The 23,931-nt window shown below is 39.4% G+C and overlaps 1 protein-coding gene across 5 annotated transcripts in view; it reads right to left on the bottom strand.

Moving 5' to 3' along the window:
- Positions 1-23,931, bottom strand: part of MTUS1 (microtubule associated scaffold protein 1) — a 148,303-nt gene that overhangs the window by 114,648 nt on the left and 9,724 nt on the right. The window contains exon 1 of one of the 5 annotated variants that reach the window (XM_053257711.1): positions 19,607-19,785. The exons of the other annotated variants lie outside the window; for them this stretch is intronic. The gene's annotated coding sequence lies outside the window, so the exon portion shown is untranslated. Of the gene's footprint in view, positions 1-19,606; positions 19,786-23,931 lie in introns of those variants that run through there. 5 annotated transcript variants of the gene reach the window in all.

Raw genomic sequence — 23,931 nt, 5'->3', positions numbered from 1 at the left:
GTTATACTTCTCAATGACTTACTGATACCAAATTTTGCATACACAATTTCACCACTGAGATTAACTGACTGCAGCTTTACTGATTCAAGCTTACTATATATGGTCATACAATAAAAATAATATTTGCAGTTGAAATCCTACAAATTTCAAACTTGTTTACTTCCCTTTTGCAAAGACATTAACAACAACAACAACAACAAAAAGGATGATCTCCCTATACCATGGAAAAGTTTTTCTTTTCTCGGACTTTCCAAGAAGTGTAATCTAAGCAAAATGAATTTGCCCATTCAACGGCCTCATCTACCAGTTCCAAATAATTGAGGCAGCTTTTGCCTAGTTTTACTGTCTCCTTACATTCTTTCATTAGATTTCAATTTAAACACTATAAATAACACTGTGCAGTTAACTCAAATCATTAGAGGCTTAGGTATTAAGAAAAAAGTCAGAACTAACCTACCTAAAAAAGAGTGTGAGTGTGTTACACAATTATAGCCTGTCTTGCTCTGTTGCAAGTTGGCAAAACCTTTGCTTCTAAACTTCGCCCTTCCTTTTGAAGCGTTTGCATTGACTTTCTCCTACATTCCTATGGACACCATAATCTCACTGGACTATGGCATTCAAAATCTATATTCTGTATACATAATGAGGATCCCAATAAACAACTGGAGCCTGTATGTGCAAGTCCAACATCAGAGTCATGTGACTTTTACATTTAACTGTTATGTAACTGCTTTCCATCAGCACTCAAGTTGCATTTATTCCAGACTTCAAAAGTTGCATCTAGAATTAGTCTGAGTGAACTGATGCATGCGATAATTTGCCCATTCTAACTAGACCAACCTCATATAAAGACTATGCTTCGGAAATCCACTGCACATGCAACTAGAAAGCAACACAGCATTAATGAATGAAATATCCATGAAACCATTTCAAAAATTGTTAATGTAGTAGTTTATTGCCAGCCACTTTGAGCATCTCTATGGACAGAAAACCAGTCATTTTAAATCAGTAACCCACACCACGACTTTAACAGGAATTAAGTACAGGTAATCTAGGTCAGAGCCACTAAACATGAAACCACAGGGAGAGATCATCAGGGGATTTGGTATGGGGGTGTTATCAGTATGCTGATGACACACAAATCTACTTCTCCATGTCAACATCATCAGCATAACCTCCCTAAATGCCTGCCTGGAAGCAGTAATGGGCTAGATGAGGGAGATTAAACTGAGACTGAATCCAGATAAGATGGGTGATACTTATGGTATGGGATCAGAACTTCAGAGACCATTTTGATCCGCCTGTTCTAGATGGGGTCACACTTCCCCAAATGTATGCAGTCTAGGAGTGCTTCTGGATCCACACCTCTCCTTGGTATCCCAGGCTGAGGCAGTGGCCAGAGGGGATTTTTATCAGCTTTGGCAGATGCACCAGCTGCGCCTCTTCCTTGAGATGAACAACCTCAAAACAGTGGTACATATGTTGGTAACCTCCAGACTTGACTTTTGCAATGTGCTCTATGTGGGGCTGCCTTTGTATGTAGTCTGGAAATTCCAGTTGGTACACAATGCAGCAGTCAGGTTGGTCTCTGAGTCATGAGAGAGACCACGTTACTCCTTTGTTGATGGAGTTACACTGGCTGCCAATAGGTTTCCGGGCAAAATACAAAGTGCTGGTTATAATCTATAAAGCCCTAAACGGCTTAGGCCCTGGGTATTTAAGAGAACGTCTTCTTCATTATGACCCCCACCACCCATTAAGGTCGTCTGGCAAGGTCCATCTCCAGTTGCCACCAGCTCGGCTGGCAGTCACACCGAGAAAGGCCTTCTCGGTTGCTGCTCCAAGATTGTGGGATGCGCTCCCTACTGAAATACGGTCTCCCCTAACTCTGAAATTTTTTTAAAAGGACTTGAAAACCCACCTCTTCAGCCAAGCTTTTCCAGCTTTTTAAATTTTAATTTTTAGATTGCCTTAATTGTTAAGATTTGTGTTTATATTTTAGCTTGTTTTATATTGTTGTTAACTGCCCAGAGACGAACATTTGGGGTGGTGTACAAATTTGACAGTCAAACAAACGTTTCTTATGCCAGATACAAGCCGCTATCAAGACAGCAACTCCAACTACAGTATTTTTGTTTTATGCAATGAGATCCAGCTGGTATTAAAATGGGCTTTGAACTAAATATCACATTATTGCACCTCATTAGAGCACACACCCATGCTAAATAGCTGGTAACAGATTTGAGATCTTCATAATTATACTGACTCAGTAGTGCAGTATAGTTAAGATGGAATGGTATCAACATTATACTACTGTAATTCCTGAACTATCATTAGCAGAATATTTAGCCAGTGATTAGGGAAGCTGCACCTGCTGAATTTTTGCCTGCATGCATCCCTTCTCAATCCAAGTATTCTGGATCCACACCTCTCCCTCGTATCCCAGGTTGAGACTGTGGCCAGAGCGGATTTTTATCAGCTTTGGCAGATGCACCAGCTGCGCCCGTTCCTTGAGATGAACAAAGATAAAGGCAAGATATGGGTACATAGTGTCTAGTTTCTAAAGCCAGCCCAAGTCAACTTCTGTGCTATGTATAAGCTGCCAAGATGAGCACCTTAACTTGTAATTGCCATGTTTTCTTTACAGTACAAGTGAAAATTTAGTGCCTAAGAGGCACCTTAAACTGAAGGTTTTTGTATTACTGAATTATGCCCACAGGCATGGCTATCATGTTTGAATGGTTTGCGCACAGTGACAAGACATAATTGTCATCTGGATAAAGAGATGGCTACTATGTAATGCATTAAGACCTATTTAAAAAAAACTATTAAAGTCACACCGAGCATGTTCACATTTCTATGCTTTTCCTTTGCACTTTTAGAACTAAAGGATGCTATTTGGTCCATTCAAGGCAGTATGCTGAAGCGTTTATCACATGTGTAGAGAAATGTACATCTGATAACACATGCTATCAATGCTTATGAAGCACTAATAGTTATCTTTCATTTTAAAATATTCCTCTGTAGCTCATTATGAAGCTATGAAGACCACAGGTCCATTTAGCTCAGTACTGTTCATACAGACAGTAGCTCTTCAAAGTTTCAGACAGGGATTTTTCCCACCCTTACTTGGCGATGCCAGGAAATAACCTGGGACCTTCTACACGCAAAGTAGATGCCTTATCTCTGAACTATAGCCCTATACCCAATAACAAAAGTGCCAGCTATGCTCGCTTGTGTTTTGCAGTTTTGCCTTTAGTGTCTCTAGACATTAACAGAGACTTCAGCTCCTCATGAGCAAGCATTACACATGGAGGGTGACCTGTTGATTCCCACAGCCCTCTCAGCTGCTTTTGATACTATTTTATCCTTCTGGGTTGCCATGCTGGTTTGGAGTTGGAGAAACAGTGTCTCAAGTCTTTGGTGCAGTTGGTGTTGGGGAACTTTAGCTCTGCACCACAGCCATTGGTCTACTCAGGCCCCCCAGCTGTTTTTGGACTACAACTCTCATAACCCCCAGCCACAGCGGCCAATACCCAGCGATTATGAGAGTTGTATGCCAATATCTGCAAGAGGGCTGAAGTTGAGCAGCCCTGGCTACAGCATGGCACAGGGCTCTATTTTGGCCTCCATGAGTTCAACATCTACATGAAATTGCTTGGCGGTGCAAATCTTGCCTTGAAGCAGTTGTCAACTTACTGGCTGATTCACCAAATGTGGCCCTACCAGGAAGCTGACCTAGCCTCACCCATGCACTGATTACATTCAGGCTGGACTAAAGTGCTGTTTGCAGGGCTGCCTTTGAAGAGGGTCTGGACTTCAATAGACTCACAATGCAGCTGCCAGGATGCCAGTAGTGGAAAGGTGTTCTATTTTAGACCACTTACGTTGGTTGTCAAGCAGTTTCTGGACACCATTCAAAGCCCTACAGCCTGGGATCAAGTTATTTTAAGGACCATGTGCACCCATGAAAACACTAAGATCTGCATTTCTGTTCCTGCTCTCAGATTCATTTGGTGGGTCTAAGAGACTGGGCCTTTCATTTGGTGGTACAAGAATTATACAATTCCCTCCCTGTGATGTAGTTCCCCACATGATCTGTAATTGCAATTAATAAAAACCATTTTATTTCACCTAGCTTTTAACCATTTTTATGCAAATGTTATACTGCTTAGCTTTATGCTGGGTTTTACCTTGGTGCTTTAATGCTGTTTGGTTTTTTCTAATGTCATAGTACTTTGTTTTTTGATGGAGGGTTTTGTACACCACAAGGGGAGGTTAAAAGCAATAAATGGATGTATTAAGACATAGTAAAGTCTATGAACCTCCTCATTCAGAATTAGAAGACAATACAGTATATTCTGAATTCTATACCTGTGTGTTTTGAAAGTGTGAACCATAAACAGAGCTGGGATTCCTCAACACAAATTCGTAGAGCTGGGAAATTGATTCGAGACTGAACTAAGAGATATATCATTTCATCAAACACAAAACTGGGGGTGCTAGATAGAGTCTAAAATAGAGGTTTATGGACTTTAGAGGTGCAGTAAGTTATAGCCAGGAAAAAAGTCTGGAGAAAAAAAATACTCCAAATGATGCCTTGAGGCAATTCTAACCACTTCAACATTTTGCAACCATTCAGCTCAATTAGTACAAGACAAGATAAGCAGCATCTACAAAGCCTTTTATACAAAGGTTACACAAGATGTGCAAGCTGCACAGTTGCTCCAGTCAAGAGTAACAAATGGCTAAGGTTTTATATAGTTAGTTTTTATTATGGTCTTTGACCAATATCAGTACTTCTAAAACAGTTATCTGAACAGATCTGTACATTGGTTCTAGCTATTAGTGAGCATAGTATGTCAAACTCATACTGCAGAACAAAATTTCGCAACTGACTGTGTGACTGATGGATTTGTATCTAATAGCAAATATTTGACCTAACATTTGTCTGATTACCCCGGAAGGTTTTGTAGAACAGGATCAATTGATATTCTGAGGTTTTATATAAAAGTTTATATCCCACCGTTTAAATCAGGGTGGATTTGATTTAAATCAAACTGATTTAAATCACGATTTAAATCACGATTTAAATCACTAGCAGGGTGGATAAAAATAAAAAAAATCCGATTTAAATAAAAAAAATCTGATTTAAATCAAAAAAATCAGATTTTTTTTATTTAAATCATTTTTTAATTTAAATCGGATTTTTTTTATTTAAATCGGATTTTTTTTATTTAAATCGGATTTTTTTTATTTAAATCGGATTTTTTTTATTTTTATCCACCCTGCTAGTGATTTAAATCGTGATTTAAATCAAATCCACCCTGCTTTAAATGCAGTCAATGTGTTACAAATAGCACTGGCACTTTGCATTTGAGAATACACTGCATATATCAATATGTGTACAAAACCATGATTGCCAAGCCACACTGAATGATTCTGTGTGGCAATATACTCATCTATACTATATACACTATACAGTAGAGTATATAGTTGGGTATATATACTATATAGAATACTATATAGATGGGTAAATTATATAGTATATAATATATATTATATGGAATACTATATAATATACCCACCTAATGGTGCAGCAGGGAAGTAACTTGCCTAGGGAGCAAGAGGTTGCTGGGTCGAAACTCCATTGGTATGTTTCCCCGCCTATGGGAAACACATATCGAGCAGCAGTGATACAGGAAGATGCTGCAAGGCATAATCTTATACTGTATGGGAGATGGCAATGGTAAACCCTCTTGTATTCTACTAAAGAAAATCACATGGCTCTGTGATTGCCAGGAGTCGACACCAACTCGATGGCACAACTTTACCTTTTATATACAGGTGAAACTCGGAAAATTAGAATATTGTGCAAAAGTCCATTAATTTCAGTAATGCAAATTAAAAGGTGAAACTGATATATGAGACAGACGCATTACATGCAAAGCGAGATAAGTCAAGCCTTAATTTGTTATAATTGTGATGATCATGGCGTACAGCTCATGAAAACCCCAAATCCACAATCCCAGAAAATTAGAATATTACATGGAACCAAGAAGACAAGGATTGTAGAAAGAACAATATCGGACCTCTGAAAAGTATACAGTGTACTGTGCTTGATTGGCCAGCAAACTCGCCTGACCTGACCCCATAGAGAATCTATGGGGCATTGCCAAGAGAAGGATGAGAGACATGAGACCAAACAATGCAGAAGAGCTGAAGGCCGCTAATGAAGCATCCTGGTCTTTCATAACACCTCATCAGTGCCACAGGCTGATAGCATCCATGCCACGCCGCATTGAGGCAGTAATTGCTGCAAAAGGGGCCCAAACCAAGTACTGAATACATATGCATGCTTATACTTTTCAGAGGTCCGATATTGTTCTATTCTTCAATCCTTGTCTTCTTGGTTCCATGTAATATTCTAATTTTCTGGGATTGTGGATTTGGGGTTTTCATGAGCTGTATGCCATGATCATCACAATTATAACAAATTAAGGCTTGACTTATCTCGCTTTGCATGTAATGCGTCTGTCTCATATCAGTTTCACCTTTTAATTTGCATTACTGAAATTAATGGACTTTTGCACAATATTCTAATTTTCCAAGTTTCACCTGCAGTTATAATAATGCAAGTTTCTCTCAGTGCAATTAACCAGCAACTGTAGGAGCGAACAAGTCCAATATCCATAATCCTAGATTAATTTGCTGGCCTAAGTGTTCTAGATACGAAGATCACATGGGACCTTTAAAAAGAAAAAGACAGAACCAGGCAACTCCACCCCACTTATCTGGTCAGGATGCTGTTTCAGGTTATATGGTGCATAACTTTGCTTACACTGCATTAAGTCCATGATAGGAAGAGCTTGGTAATCTCAAAGCAGTTAAGATGCTGCACATTATTACCATTGCAACAGAATATATAAGAGAGGAGGCGAACTGCAAAACCAGTGATTAAATTTATAGTCAAGCCTTTGAAGTCAGACAGAGTAACTGTGTGTTTAGAAAGAAACTAGTGGCAGATAATCAGACATCCCAGAACTTGAGGGGAGTGGCCAAGAAGAGTGAAGCTATGATTCACCAAGGGTGCAAGAAACTACTGACCCTTATGAAGAGAGTCCCACACCATTGCTAAAATGGAACTTGCTGGTCTCTGGCTCAGTGGCCAGGCAGCAGGGAGCGGCTCCCTTCTCCTGGAACTGGAGTTTGGTGGGCCCAATTTGGTGAACGTCTGTGGCACAATTTGGAGTTACAAACTGAAACCTCAGTCACATTCAGGGTGGATTTGATTTAAATCAAACTGATTTAAATCAAGATTTAAATCAAGATTTAAATCACTAGCAGGGTGGATAAAAATCAAAAAAATCCGATTTAAATCAAAAAAATTGGATTTTTTTTTATTTAAATCATTTTTTTTATTTAAATAGGATTTTTTTTTAATCCACCCTGCTAGTGATTTAAATCGTGATTTAAATCAAATCCACCCTGGTCACATTTAACTCTGGTTCACCGTTACATGTGAATCTGGCCCAAGTTTTTAACTGTAGCCCTACAGGGAATCCTTACGAGATTCCTTTGCTCCAATGAACTTAGCACTGTAACACAAGAAATTAATATCTCAGATGAATTTGAGTATCCTTGGGTAAACATAAAATAGTTCTTGGCTGACCGCAGCAGAAGTTGTGGTTTCACTGAAAGCAGATCCTTAATAACTGGGTGTTTCCTGCAACTTCACTCTTTTTCCTCCATAGCATTCCAAAAATATGATTTCTGTGATCCCTTACAATGCTAGGGTATTGTTGCTCTTTAATGTTTAGATGTGGAGTGTTCTTCTGAATAGGTGCATAACTTCATTCCAGAAAACTATTTACAACCCTTATAAAACTGGGTGTTTTTTCTTGCGATTCTTAACTCAACACTACTCCCATACAAATTTCTATGTCATGTACAAACACCTTATTTTCTGCATATGCTACACTATAAAATACTTAGTAATGCCACGTTTGTTTACTATGTCAAATGTTGAGATGTTTGCGTTCTTACCACAAAACGACTCAGGGCCATTTTTGCATATCAAGGTGACCAAAACAAGCCATGTCCAGACAGCATGTAGCTTCCAAGTTTTAAAGAGGCTGTCTAAAATATAAAACGTGTCTGACTGGTTTTCCTTGAGTTTCTTTAATGAAATAGGCAAGCACTATACTTTGTGCCCACTTGTAGCCCTACAGTGCTAGGAAGTCAAGGGTCATTAGCTAAGCCCTTAAGCACTTGGAGCGCCAGCATTAAACAGATTAATTCCTTAATAGAGGGAAGGAACACTTTAGTTGCTTCTGCTCTACTTTGTAAGGATAGTAAATTATACTCTGTACAAGTCACCACAATCAAGAGGTACAGGAATACTTGTGCTGTATCTCAGGCCACTGGCATCAGGAGGCACCCTACATCCTGCTTCTCATAATGAGAGCTGCTTCTAGTGTATCTTGTACTCACACCATTCCAGTGATAGCCAACTGTGGTGTTTCTTTAGCTAGAATTATCAACCCCTCTTCCTTAACCTGTTGGATTGTATAGTAGTCCACATTTGATCTCATCTGGAAGAGGTAGCAACCCTGTGAGTGCCATCTGCAGGCTAAATACGAAGTTTGTAATAGAATGAAGTAGGTGTTGTATCTAAGCACATCTTGTGTTGCTTTTTGACACATTGAGAAGCCCTTTGCTTGAACCCGCCATGCTTAGATAGTTAAATTGCTTCTCTTCTCTGTGTGCTGCTGTAGTCAACTGTGTGGTCTACTGACTATGCATAGAGTGCAAGAAATATGAACAGAAAAGACCTGCAGGAAGGTTCTTTTGGTATGCACTACAAGCTTTTTGAGCTTCATAAGATCTAAGCCAGAATATCTCCCAGAAACACAGTGGATGATGATGACTAAAGTTACCATGAAGCAGCCCTAATTGTATTTTTCTTCCAGTGTGTTTACCTACCTCCTGAGCCTTCAGGGAAAGGTGGAGCCGAACCTCAACTAAACATAGCACGTTATGATAGCATCATGTGGTGGCATGACTTTCAAAGAGTGAGTCAAGAAACCATTGCTATACAGATGTCTCATGAGTAATAGACAGGGAGAGTACACTAAAGTAAGCTAAAAGCAAATGAGTGCAATACTCTGTGTGTGTTTACATGCTACATCATCATCATCATCATCAGAAGGAGTAAACTCATGGGTGGTGGCATACTGTCTCCTCTCAAATAGGCCATAGAGATCATGCAGACTCTCTTCCGCTTGGTAATGTTAGACAGAATAGAACTGTCAAGGTACATGAAATCTGATGAGGATATGCAGCAAGTAAGCAAAGAACCAAAGGGGCAAAAAGAAAGCAAGAAAGAAAAAGGTGTCCCAGTAGTTAATACTTGTACTGTCCATGCATGAGCTATGAAGAAAGGGGTGATGGGCCAGTGTCCTAGCTCTTTAAAAGGAACGAGAAAAATCCCTGGGAGTAATGATTTTCTTTGAACAGAGAACCAAGCTACATAAAAAGACTGCCAAGAGTCTGAGCCTCTACTATGGAGACATGCAATGTTATAACATTGGCAGATTACTGCAGACAGCTGTATAGTTGTGCTGCACAAAACTGAAATGAGGCTGCTATGCCCAGATCTTTTATTCTCCTTAATATTTGGTATAAATAAATTGTTCATCATTGAGGACCTGAACTGAAAAACACATTACAAGTAACACAATACAAGAGAACTATCTAATGCTTGATGCAATGCAAGTTCTCCTCCCTACTTATATATTGTATTAGTCCTAAAGTCCTAAGTGTGTTGGTAACAACATAAATAGCTAAACACATCAAGAGTTGCTTACAAATCCACAGCAAGTCACACACACTATATCTTTCGTTGCCCTTGGTGTACGTTTCTCATATATCTGTGCTGAAAACATGCAACACTTTTCTCCATGCCTGTATTCCAGTTACAAATAGATTGCATAGGTACTGTTTAGGAGGTAAATTTTAGAGTTAGTTTTGCCTCTTTTCTTAAAGAAAAAGCAATAACTGTATTACAGCACAGGAATACTACAGTATTTTAAAAATCAGTTCATACTACAACTTACTTCAGCAGTAAACAACAGCTTCTCTTTACGTAGCCACAATGGTATTTGAACTACAGCCAATGATTCAAGAGAGCCAAGAGAAGAGAGAGATGTTATCTTCTTCAGATGTTACCAACATTGATTTTTAATTTAGATTGCATACAGTGTAAACCCATATAGGCCACACAGCAAGCTGGAGTATACAAAAACTACATACACAGTCACATTAACTTGGCAAAGAGGCACCTTTTAATGTGGTGATTCTCTTTATTTAGCAGGGGGAGAGTAACTAGCCCTATTCACCCCCAGCATAATACCTCCAGTGACTGTTGCTGGTGTCTATCTTATGTTTCTTTTTAGATTGTGAGCCCTTTGGGGACAGGGATCCATCTTATTTATGTATTATTTCTCTGTGTAAACCACCCTGAGCCATATTTGGAAGGGCAGTATAGAAATCGAATAAATAATAATAATAATAAAATAATAATAATTATAATAATAATAATTATTATTATTATTATTATTATTATATAATAAATAATATTATAATAAATAAATAATGGGGCTTGTGTGCTCTGAGGAAGGTGAGAGCTATGCCAGAGGTCCAACCATACTGGACAGGTCTCACCAGAGGAGCCAGACAAAGAATGCCTCTCCCATCAACAATATGGTGAGACGTAACTTTAATAAATCTATACCGGATCGGTCATCACCCGGGTCAACAAGGACTGCGCCAGGTGCTATAGTCCCTGGACATCTGGTGGCAAGTGGACAACAGGACTCAGGATCCTCAGTTGAGCAACCAGGGCTGGAGACTGCAAGGTTACTGGAAGAAACGTTGCTTAACCGGAAAAAATATACGAAAAACGCAAACAAGGAAATAATGATCTGCTATTACAGGTCTAGTCCAACTAGAAGAGGTTATTTAAAAAGAATGTACCAAATTTGGAAAGAGAAGCATCCAGATACAGAAATAACAGAACAAAGGCTAGCAGACTAGAGAAGATACACAATAAGAAATAAAGTATTCACAGGAGTTGAGCTGGAAGAACTGCGAAGAGCAACACAGGCTCAAGATATGGAAGAAGAATTACCACCAACTGAAGCAGTTGCTCAGGCGCAGGTGGAGGAGGTGTTGGAAATTGAGGATGCCACTGTTGCTGAACTCTTTCAAAATTAAAAACAGGCAACCACCCCTTTGACTTCACCTCAAAAACTCAAATGCCGTTTAACAGAAAAGCAACAAGAACTAAAGCAAAAAAATAACTGAGCACATGAACCAAACAACCACCAGGGTTCGACTTCCAGCTCTAAAAACAGTTGCCAAAAAACAACTTGCTCAGGCATTAAAAAATGTCAATGCTGCACTTGCAGAGATAACAACCAAGAATTTGCAAGAAACAAACCAACTAATGTACAGTGCAGCAACAATAACAACACAAGAGCTCGGATATAAGATCAGTGGACCTGTAAAAACAGAAAGCAGTACATCACCTAAATGGAAGATTAGATTAGAAAATAAGATCTGCAGGCTTAGATCAGATGCTGGTAAATTGAAAGATATGAAAGACAAGAAGCTGAAGAATGAGAACACCAAACAGTATCTGATCCAAAAATACCACCTAGATTCAAGGAAAATGAGAGAAGTCCTGGAAATAATAAAGCAGCAAATAACAGTAGGGGCAAAGAAGATTAGCAGGTATGAAGCCAGAACTACACAACACAGGCAGAATCTCCAATTCCAGTCGAATCAGAGACGTTTCTACCAAAGTATAGAAGGAGAAACTGCAAGAAACGTAGAAACACCAAATAAAGAAGCAACAGTGCAATTCTGGGGGAAATTATGGGACAATCCAATAGATTATAATAAAAAAGCAGGCTGGATGAAAGAGGTCAAAAATGTAACCAACAAATGCAAGATCTAATAATAACACCAGAATTAATAAGTGAAAGAGCAAAGAAAATTAAAAATTGGACTGCGCCAGGCGATGATGAACTGAATGGCTTTTGGCTTAAACACCTAACAAGCCTTCATAAACAACTATCAAAACAGTTCAATCACATTTTGCAAGGCGGTGATGCTGAACAATGGCTAACAACTGGGAAAACTAATCTCATCATTAAAGACCCAGCAAAAGGTGCAGTTCCAAGTAATTATAGACCGATAACCTGCCTGCCAACCATGTTCAAATTATTAACTGGAATAATAGCAGATGAAGTCATGCAACACTTATTAACTATCAAACAACTTCCAGTTGAACAGAAAGGAAATTGCCCCAACACCAGAGGCACAAAAGACCAGCTGCTGATTGACAAAATGATTTTAGAAAACTGCAAGAGAATAAAAACAAATCTAAGTGTTGCATGGATTGACTACAAGAAAGCCTTTGATTCATTGCCTCACACATGGATACTAAACTGTTTAGAAACAACTGGTGTCAGCAAAAACATTCAGATATTTTTTTAAAAAGCAATGAGCATGTGGAATTATCAATCAATTAGCAAGTTATCAATCAATGGTGAGACACTTGGACAGGTCAGCATTAGAAGACGCATTTTCCAAGGGGACTCACTATCCCCTCTGTTGTTTGTAATCGCCATGACCCCACTTTCACAAATACTAAACAAAACAGGCCTTGGATACCAAACATCTAAAACATCCAGTAAAATCAACCATCTGCAGTACATGGATGATCTGAAGTTGTATGGAAAGCAGGGTGGATTTGATTTAAATCAAACTGATTTAAATCACTAGCAGGGTGGATAAAAATTTTAAAAAATCCGATTTAAATCAAAAAAATCTGATTTTTTAAATTTAAATTGGATTTTTTTGATTTAAATTGGATTTTTTTTATTTTTATCCACCCTGCTAGTGATTTAAATCGTGATTTAAATCAGTTTGATTTAAATCAAATCCACCCTGATGGAAAGTCCCAGTCAGAAATCAAATCACTGCTAAACACTGTCCATATATTCAGTAGCGATATAGCAATGGAGTTTGGACTAGACAAGTGTGCTGCATTAATAATGAACAGAGGGGAAATAACAAAAACAGAAGGAATAGAACTGCCCAATGGAAGCAAGATCAAGAACCTGGAAGAGAAAGAACCTTACAAATACTTGGGGCATTCTCCAGGCTGATAACATCGCACACACTGAAGTTAAAAGAAAAATTGAAAGTGAATACATCAGGAGAGTTAGAAAAATCCTCAAGTCCAAACTCAATGGCGGGAACACCATACAAGCCATAAACACCTGGGCTATACCTGTTATCAGATACACTGCAGGAATAATAGACTGGACCCAGGCAGAGCTAGAGACGCTAGATCGTAAGACCAGGAAAATCATGACCATCAATCATGCTCTGCATCCCGGCAGTGATGTAGATAGACTATACCTCCCTCGCAACTCAGGTGGAAGAGGAATGCTGCAAGTCCATCAAACAGTAGAGGAGGAGAAAAGAGGCCTTGAAGAATATATCAAGGACAGTGAAGAAGATGCACTTCAAATGGTCAATAATGCAAAACTATTCAACACCAATGAAACCAAGCAGGCCTACAAGAAAGAACAGGTCAAGAACCGAGCAGAAAAATGGAAAAATAAACCACTGCATGGTCAATATTTGCACAATATAAGTGGAAAATCAGACATCACCAAGACCTGGCAATGGCTTAAGAATGGCAACTTGAAGAAAGAAACAGAGGGTTTAATACTGGCTGCGCAAGAACAGGCACTAAGAACAAATGCAATAAGAGCAAAAGTCGAAAAGTCAACAACAAACAGCAAGTGCCGCCTTTGTAAAGAAGCAGATGAAACAGTGAACCACCTAGTCAGCTGCTGTGAAAAGATCGCACAGACTGACTACAAACAAAGGCATGACAAAGTAGCAGGGATGATACACTGGAACATCTGCAAAAAATACAAGCTACCTGTAGCCAAAAATTGGTGGCACCATAAAACTGAAAAAGTTGTAGAAAATGAAGATGTAAAAATATTATGGGACTTCTGACTACAAACAGACAAACATCTGCCACACGATACACCAGATATAACTGTAGTCGAGAAGAAAGAAAAACAAGTCAAAATAATTGACATAGCAATACCAGGGGATAGCAGAATAGAAGAAAAAGAAATAGAAAAAATCACCAAATACAAATATCTACAAGTTGAAATTGAAAGGCTGTGGCAGAAAAAGACCAAAATAATCCCAGTGGTAATTGGCGCCCTGGGTGCAGTTCCAAAAGACCTTGAAGAGCACCTCAACACCACAGGGGCCACAGAAATCACCATCAGCCAATTACAAAAAGCAGCTTTACTGGGAACAGCCTATATTCTGCGACGATAACTATAACAATTGACAATAAAATTCAGCCATCCCAGGTCCTTGGGAAGGACTCGATGTCTGGATAAAACAAACCAGTCAATAACATCTGTCTGTGTAAACAAGAAATAATTAGAAGTAGGTTACATTTTAAGAAGTGTCAGAGAAGTGATATTCCAAAGCACACCAGTCACTTACAAAACTTGCCGTGTTTTGCCTGGTACATCCAAGGGACTATTCCAGTGTATGTACTTGTAATGCTTTTCAATGTCATTTTTAAATGAGATCAAGAATTGCTAAGAAATTCTTCAGAACAAAAAACATAATAAAATATGCAGAACCAAATCTGAACACACACCAACACTTTGGGATTTAACCAGGGAGGATATTGATATTGGAATTGTACATTAGAGAGCATCAACTGGATAACTGATTTGAGTGAATAGTTGTAATAAGTTGAACGGTGACAGCAAATCAATGTATTATTGCTTACTGCAGAAGAATTTCTTATTCTTCTACATTATATTATTCTGAATGCTGAATTATCAAGATCTAATTATGAAGATGTTTAATTGTTAGGAAGAGAGTCAAACCCTACCCACCACTGGGCAATGTGTATTCCATTTTATAGGTTAGAAAGTACCTTTGGTTTTAGGATACTGCGTTTCCCTAATATTGTGCACAACAGGAATGAAATCCTTAAAAAACAACACAGTATAGAACGCATGCTGTGTCACACAACAGAGTTTCTACCACACTCTTATCTGACCTTCAAGCTCTATAATTAGTTTGATGTTAAGCTGACAAACCAAGGAAGGTCTCACTAATATAAAGGTAGAAATATTACTAACTTCTCAAGTGATGTGAAGGGGTATCATACTGTCATGCTTTCATTGTTTAGTTGAAAAGAGAGATTTACCCCACTCTTCAGGTGAAAGCTTCTTAAATCAGCTAATAATTTTAAATTAAAAAATGACATTAAACAGCAGCAAAGATACTCAGTTAACACATTAAACTAATTCAGCATCTAAAGGGCCCAAGTGAAAGTATCTCCATTTGGCACCAGAAATTTGCTAGGACCAGACAAGTCTCTTTGCACCTCAAGGAACAAGGCACGCCCTGGCATTTAGAAGTAGGGGCACCACAACTGAAGTGATCCTTGTATTGATTGCTGCCCTCCTCACCTCTAAAGGTAGGTATCTTGGAACAAAGCCATTCAGGGCTTTAAAAACCCAGCAACTTTAATTGCATTCAAAAATATACAGAGCAGCACAGCCATTTTAAGACTTGCAAATGTAAAACATGTACTCTGTCCCAGTTCATCACCTAGCAGCTATATATATCATACTAACTGATACTCCTGAACTATCTTCAAGGACAGCCCCACACAAAATCCATTACAGCAATCCAAACACAATGTTACCAGACTGAACAACTGTGGCTAGGCTCTAACTGTCCAGAAGTGATGGCTCGCATGCCAGCTTTAGCTGCTGAAAAAAATGGCTTGTACCACCTACCAAAGAAAACCACAGGGCTCTGTGGGCACCAGGAGTCGAAATTGACTTGATGGCACACTTTACCACCTACATCAGTTAGCCTCCACAGAGAGGGCTAAATCTAGCACCACTCCCAGTCTACAGACCTCGTCCTTCAAGAGACAGACCAGCCCATCCAAAACTTGGCTCTTTGAACAGCTGAACCACCAGAAACCACATTCAGTAATCAACCCTGAAAAATAATGATCTTATTCAAGTGTTTAGTTTTTGCAACACTGACATTGTTTACATCACTGATTCATTTACAAGGCTTATTTAGCTGTGCAGGATACTTCCCAATTTCCAATGCCCAAACATATTTGATGTGAATTTCTGGTGCCATATGAAGATACTTTCACTTACTCAGGCCCTTTAGATGCTGATTTAGTTTAATGTGTGTTAACCAAGTATCTTTGCTGCTCTTTAATGCCATTTTTTATTTAAAATTGAGAACGTTGTAATATTCAATGAAATGAGAAAGAAAGATGGAGCTTGCACAAAAACTTTAACTTGTGAACAGTTGTGTCCTTCAAGTAGTTTTATGAACTCAGTATCTGAAGCTATCTGCTACTCAAGTAGTGAGAGAGACACTCCCAAAAGAAAAAATGGGAACAGTGGGATACAATCTAGTATGAAAGCTCTTCAAGACCATGTGACAAGTCCCACAAGAGCAGCCCTTGCAGAAAGCACACAGCAGAACCTTCTCAGATAGAAGCAATTGTATACATAACATTTGCTTGCATCTTCCAATGTTTCTCAGTCAATTTGTTACAAAATCAACACCTCTCAGATCCAAAATGACTCCAACTTGCCAGTAAAAGAAGGGGAACAAGTTTCAAACCAGGTGTCAAGCCCTGAGGTGCAGCAAGAATGAGAGGACTTGCCAAGTGTGTCTGGGAAAAGATTTTCATAGTGCAATTCTAGAGCAGGTGCAACCAAACTGAGTATTTCAAGCAGGAAGTACTTACTGATCCTAGGTTAGAAACCTTAAGGAAAATTGCATCCCAACAAAGGACTCCTTTCACTGAGGCCAAGTCCTCACAGACCCTAAGCAAGCATGTATAAGATCAGGAGGTATAAATACTGTTGTGCACAATCAAGAGGCACTCATACTTTGGACTTTTCTTACAGCACAATTGCTAAAAAAGCTGACCACTCACAACCTGAAGCTTATACCTTTTGTTCTCACACAAGCCAACTGAGTAGGGATGTGCACGAATCGAGATTCATGCACAGATTCAAAGCTGAACCAGTTTGTGGGGCTGCTGATTCTACTGGTGGCGGGTGGAGTAGGAGGGGGAGGCAAGCAGCACCTTTAAAAGTGAGGACAGCAGGTCCTTCCCTGCTCCTCTGTCATTTCCTGCTGCAGCAGCACTCCCCCCAGCAGCCCTTATTCACCAGTGGCATGCACATAGTTGCCATGCATGAATGGAGGCCATGTGTCTACCACTGCCAGGACACGTGGGCTGCTGGGGGAGAGCTGCCAGTGCACACAGGCTGCTGGCAGCCGGGAGAAGCATAGGAGCTAAGGACCGGCTGCCCTCACTTTTAAAGGCATCACTTGCTGTGCACAAATCTCAATTCATGCACATCCCTACAACCGAGACAGCACACAGGAACCTGAAGTCATACAAACTCCGAGTTCTCTGTTTGCTACAAGACCTTCAAGGTGACCTGAATCTCTTAAAATGAAGTTCCTTATCGTGACCAAATAGCATCAAAGCAGGGAACATAACATTTTAGTTACCTCTTAACTGCAGTAGAGCATCCATCATTAAATAATAATTTATATAGGACCTAAAAGCAATGTAAAACCAAGTTTTGCTTTAGAAAATACTTAATATTCCGGGCAAAATACAAGGTGCTGGTTATAACCTATAAAGCCCTAAACAGTTTGGGCCCTGGGTATTTAAAGGAACACCTTCTTCTGCATGAACCCCACCGCCCACTGAGATCTGCTGGAGAGGTCCGTCTGCAGCTGCCACCGGCTCATCTGGTGGCCACTCAGGGACGGGCCTTCTCTGCTGCTGCCCCGAGGCTTTGGAATCCACTCCCTAGTGAAATAAGAGCCTCCCCAGCTCTGACAGCTTTTTAAAAGTCTTTAAATACACATTTCTTCACCCAGGCTTTTAATTAATGTTGTTTTAATGGTTTTAATGCTGTTTTAAAATATTATTTTAAAATTTTTAAATTGTTGTAATGTGCGTGCCCCCCCCCTTTTTGTCTTAACAAATGTTTTACTTTGTTTTTATTCTGTTATAAACCACCCAGAGATGTAAGTTTTGGGCAGTATAGCAATGTTTTAATTAATTAATTAATTAATTAATTGTGACGTGTCAATTCCAAGTTGCATTCACAAGTTTAACCTCTAAACTTCTCAATATCACTCTGTGAATGTTAGCTTAGTTAGTGACCTAGAAGACACAACATTTCAAACTTGCGATAGCTATTGCTACCATCTACCTGGTTTTACACTCAGCTTTGGCTTAGTCATTTTCTTGATAGCAATAGGGGCTAAAGTAATCTTAGAAAGTAGCCATAGAACGCAATTCAGCCTGTAGGTCCATGTTGCTCTAAACTGCAAGCAGCTGGGGTGAGATTATTATTATTTTACAGATGCAGGGTGCAGTCCCACTCCAATGACATCATCAGGAGTATCATCATTAAGGTTGTAATCCTAAACACTGTCATATGGTAACAGTAATTCAACTCCATGAAACTTATGTTTGCATAAACACACAGCATCGCAGTAATTCCTGGCATTCCCAAAACTGATGTTCTGTCAAGTTTTACTGCCACCATCACACCTCCTCTCCTGATCTCTCTATTCACATGTATCTTAGGACAAACATTTTGTAGTGGTGGTGGTGAAACCTTATAATTGTTTTTAATAGTGTATTTTTTAAAAAACAATGCTATAGGTGTTGCATAAAATATCTTTGTACTCCATAACAACTTCATACAAATTTATTTTTCTGTGTAGAAACTAAGCATTTTCCAAAATTGTTCTTTTGATCTGTCAACTTTTCTCACAACCAACCGAGTAAAATCTGGGTAGTTTAATCCAACAGTACACAATAATTATTGAAGCCTGGATTAGAGCAAATGCCACAATAGGAGTTCACTTGATCAATTTTGTGAGGCCAGCCAAAGTTATAATTCCAATTTGGACAGTTTTAAAGAGCTCTTTACTTGACTTGTTAATTTGCTATTTCCTAATTTGACCCTCATCTTGGTATTGTGCTACTTCTTACAAAGCAATCAACCTCTTTTCCAGATATTCCACTTTAGCAACATATGTTAAACCATTTAATTCCTTTAGAATGTTTTTTACTTTCAAGAATAGAAGCCCCTAATGCAGCCTGACATCAGAAATGTTTTCCCAATGCCTTGCGTTATGAAAACACCCTAATAAGGTTCATAGCTTGGTCAGTCTGAGAAGTAAACAATCTGTGCTGGCTTTCATTAGTGCATTAAATATAATTCTTAATAGATGCAATAAGAGTAACATACATTTCTTCTCTTACCAGTCATGATACTATAGACAGACAGAATCCAAAACAAGTGAATTCTTCCCACTTTTAAAAGTTAGTAATGTTTGGAATAAAGTTTTCCCCCCTCACAATCTAAAGCAGATGAAATATGATACTCACCAACTCTCTTATTTGCTTAAGAACTACTCTGCAGTATGCAGATTCTGTTCCTATTGTACATTCGCACAAAAACCACACGAGTAGGAAAAATCCAAGCTTTACAAAGACTCCTCTCATGAGACTGCTGTATTCAGAGATCAGCTCAGCCGTGCAGCAGTAACAGGGCAGCATTTAATAACTTTTTTCCCCAGCTCAAGAATTTTTCCTGGGAATGGCTGCCAATCATGCATCAAGGGCTAGTTATCTGCCAGCATTGCACTGCCCAGTCACTTTTGCCAAGCCCTTCATGGCTTTTAAGGAGGGGTAATGGTACACAGATGTTCCTGTGTCCCACAACCACCGTTAGCCCCATAACTTACTTACAGTAAAAAGGAAACACAGCTTGACCAAGCAAGCAACTGGATAGCCATCTAGATGTGGGAGGAGCCTCAGACTATTAGCATTCCATGTTGCCTGGCAATTGCCAGAGAAAATGATTTGTAAAAACTTTTGAATGTAAAGAGAAAGGAAACTCAATCCAGTATTTGCCTACCCTACATAGCAGTTCTAGTGCTGGCCTTTAAAACCAATAAAAGCTTTTGCCTAAATCAGAATTCAGGGTAGCATTTTATGAGCATAGAATGTTTTGCACAAAATCATGCATTAGATACAGTATTGCAATAGCTTACCTTTTTAAAAAATAATGGTCATATTGCTTTGCTGTTTAATACAAAATAAATGCTCCCAACACATTTCACAACCTGTTTCAACTCCAACAGCCTTTTTTTCAACATACTTACTGGAGCTATGATCTTAAGCACACTTACTTGGAACCACAGTACAATTGAAGACTTAAACTTTAAAAATGCCTTAGATATATTTCAGTTTTATTCAAGAATGTTGCAGGATACTTCCGCCCCCCCCCCCCACACAGAAGCACCCTCCTGCCACCATTTAGTGAACCTCAGCATCAGGTTTATTTATCTTCAACTAAGTAGTTTCATCTCAATGCCTACCCCCTTTCCCACCCCACCCCCGCACACAATAATTATGAAGAATCAAAGAGCTCCAAAAGGAATTTCTCTAGTACACAGACACTGTAAATGTAATCCCAAACTCAGGCAAAACAAACATTTTAAAATAACTTTATGCTATCAAGTGTGGCCACAAAAGTGGTTAACCCCTTAAAGCAAGTGTGAGCAAACCTGGCCCTCTAGCTGTTACAGAACTCCAAACTCCCACTTGCCCCAGCCACAAGAAAATGTGGCTGGGGAAGATTAATGTTGTTCAATCGGTTTTTATTACAGCTGTTGGCCAGCCAAGAGATAAAAATCAGAACAACAATGAATGTTGAAGTTAGGAACATAGGAAGCTGCCATATACTGAGTCAGACCATTGGTCCATCTAGTTCAGTATTGTCTTCGCAGACTGGCAGCGGCTTCTCGAAGGTTGCAGGCAGGAATCTCTCTCAGTCCTATCTTGGAGAAGCCAGCAAGGAAACTTGAACCTTCTGCTCTTCCCAGAGCAGCTCCATCCCAAGGGGAATATCTTAAAGTGCTCAAATATCAAGTCTCCCATTCATATGCAATCAGGGTGGACCCTGCTTAGCTAAGGGGATAAGTCATGCTTGCTATCACAAGACCAGCTCTCCTCTCAGCATCAGCTGCAGGAGGATGAAGTTTACCCATCCCTGCCTTAAGGGCGTATGGGCACTACTTAGCCAGGCCCACACATTTTAGCCATTGGGACCATCTCAGGGGACGAACGCTCATATTGAGTTTTAGCAATGTGTAACCCCCAGAGATGGAAAATGGGAGACAACACAGAGAAAGCTGCAAGTGCAGCCAAACGATTAGGGTAAAATTGCAGTCGTTTTTGCACAGAGGAAAGGGTTAGGGTTAGAACAACTAAAATAGTTGTGTTCTCTCCAGGGAATAATCTTTGGAGGACATTCCTGTCATGACAGCTTTGATAAACTTGAAGTAGTTTTTGTGGTTTTTTTTAACTTTTAAAAAACCATTGCAAGTTTGGCCACTGCAGGCCCAATGGTCAGGACAATAAAAGCATCACACACTGAAGGTACTGCAATGATATCACCTATTTTCCAACTCTAGGGGTGTAGACTTTGTCAAAAATCACAATGTCTATTCTACCCCACGACATGGTACCAACCATCCCAACTGGCTCATGTATTAACTGTTTTAATTGTAATTCTCTCTTGCCAGGAAACCCTGGAAATTGTAGTTCCAGGAATCTAACTATTCTCAGTGACTTGACGGTTCCCAGGATTCCTGTGACAAGTGACAATTCAGCAGATACAGCTTTCAGATAATCATCTGCAAGAGTTTACATTTCAAAACCTATTAACAAAAATAGGCCCCATTCATGCTCACCACTAGCATGCAAGTTTCATCCTTATGGAAGTACCTTCTAGGGCTTACAGACTATGTGCGCCAACTGATCAGAAGATGCCAGAATCAGTTACGCACCTCTTGGATGTCAAATAGCAAACTTCAAATTATCCTGTATAAGGCAGCACCAGAGTGCTTCAAGTTTCATCTCGGTTTTGTTTTTGGACTTATTTTTAAGCACATAATGTACCTATTTCAATATTTTACTAAGGAGAAACCACACAAGTGCTCACTTTCTGCTTTTTTAACACAAAGTCAGGAATTATGCTACTGAATCTTTACACAAAATTCTAGTTAAAATAGTTCTTGTGTTGGTCTAAACAAAGTAGGTAGATCCACCTTTTGAAAATCTCAACCAAGTCTTGCTAAGCATCTAGTTTTGCTGATGGGCTACCTTAAGAAGGCCATTATAACACTGTTGCCACTATGATGCTCCCTCCACACCCCTCCTTTGGGGGGGGGGGCGGTTTTGAGATATTATGGGCAAAAAAACCCTGTTCTGGTTAAAGGTGGTCCATGCATTTCCCACTGCTGAGGGGTCAGCAGGTTCTCTCTATGGAAACCCTTTCAGTGCCGTTATAGAACAGGCTTCTTCAAATCTTTTCAAACATAATCCTTAACCTTGTAGTTCAGACAAATATAAAATGCCAATACTGTATTTGCAACCTCCTTTATATATTTGTGAGAGATTGTCTACTGTATTTGTATAATAAACCTATGTTTATACTTCATAGGAGTCATTTGTGTAGATGAAGCTCTCTCCAGCAAGTTCAAAAGACAGACTTCATTTTCGCAAGAAAATGAAGGGGGAAAACCTGTTAAACTAGTTCATTTTATTACAGTTAAGCAAAGCTGATGCTTCACATCTACACTGTCAGAGGACAGATCAACTTTGTCTTATGTGTGTGTACTTGGGGGTGGGGGAACTGAAAGCAAAGTTACAAGTTGTCTCATTATAGAAACTGCTGTTCCTTCATGTTTCATATAAATAACTCAACAGTATTAATGGTAGCTTTACTCTAAGTGTTATACACAAATTCTAAATATAACTTGCACTAACGCTATTGAGTGGCCACTGCAGCTCTCCCCCTCCCCACCACTGGAAATCAGATCAATGCCAGTGTGATTTCATATAGCAGTATCACTTCTTCAGATACTATTTCATAAAACAATATTGTAGTCTCAAATCAATACTAGCAAACCAGTCTTCTTGACAGCATCAGTACCCTGACTGAGGAGCTAGGTGAGTGAAGGGCTCTTCTGTGTGGAATGTAGATGGGGACACTCTAACATGCTTTGTCTTTCTCCTTTGGCCCTCTCTTTGACCTCTGTTTTGAAATAATTACCTTCCAAGAAGACACTTACTTCTGAATTTCATGTTATCATCTAAGTTTTCACACTTAATCGTTAAAGATAATTAAAAATATTAACGACTGATTTAAACATTTTGAAACTATTTCCCACTATTCCAAATACCCCTCCAGAAGCTGCTTCTTAGTTACCAGGAAAAGCAGTCATTGGATCATTAATGCTTCCCTGAGGGAGGGCAGGATGCATGCTTGACTTAAGGAAGCAATTATTAGACTACTCTTGAAGAGGCCTGCACTGGATCCCTCAGAATTAGGCAAATATACATCTGTCTCTAACCTCCCATGGTTGGGCAAGGTGATTGAGAGGGTGGTGGCGGTGTCTCAGCTGCAGGCTGTCTGGGAGAAAGTGGATTATCAGGACTCATTTCAAACTGGCTTTCAGGCAGGCTATGGGGTTGAGATGGCCTAGGTTGGCTTGTTGGATGATCTCCAATGAGGAATTGACAGGGGGAGTGTGACTCTGTTGATCCTTTTGGATCTCCTGACAGCTTTTAATGCCATCAACCATGGTATCCATCTAGGACGCCTGAAGGGGCTGGGAGTGGGAAGCACAGCTCTGCAGTGG

The sequence above is a fragment of the Hemicordylus capensis genome, chromosome 5 (genome assembly GCF_027244095.1).
Source record: "Hemicordylus capensis ecotype Gifberg chromosome 5, rHemCap1.1.pri, whole genome shotgun sequence".
In the NCBI taxonomy this organism is placed as follows: domain Eukaryota; kingdom Metazoa; phylum Chordata; class Lepidosauria; order Squamata; family Cordylidae; genus Hemicordylus; species Hemicordylus capensis.
Note: the sequence above shows the minus strand (reverse complement) of the source record. Positions and strands in the feature narration are given on the sequence as shown.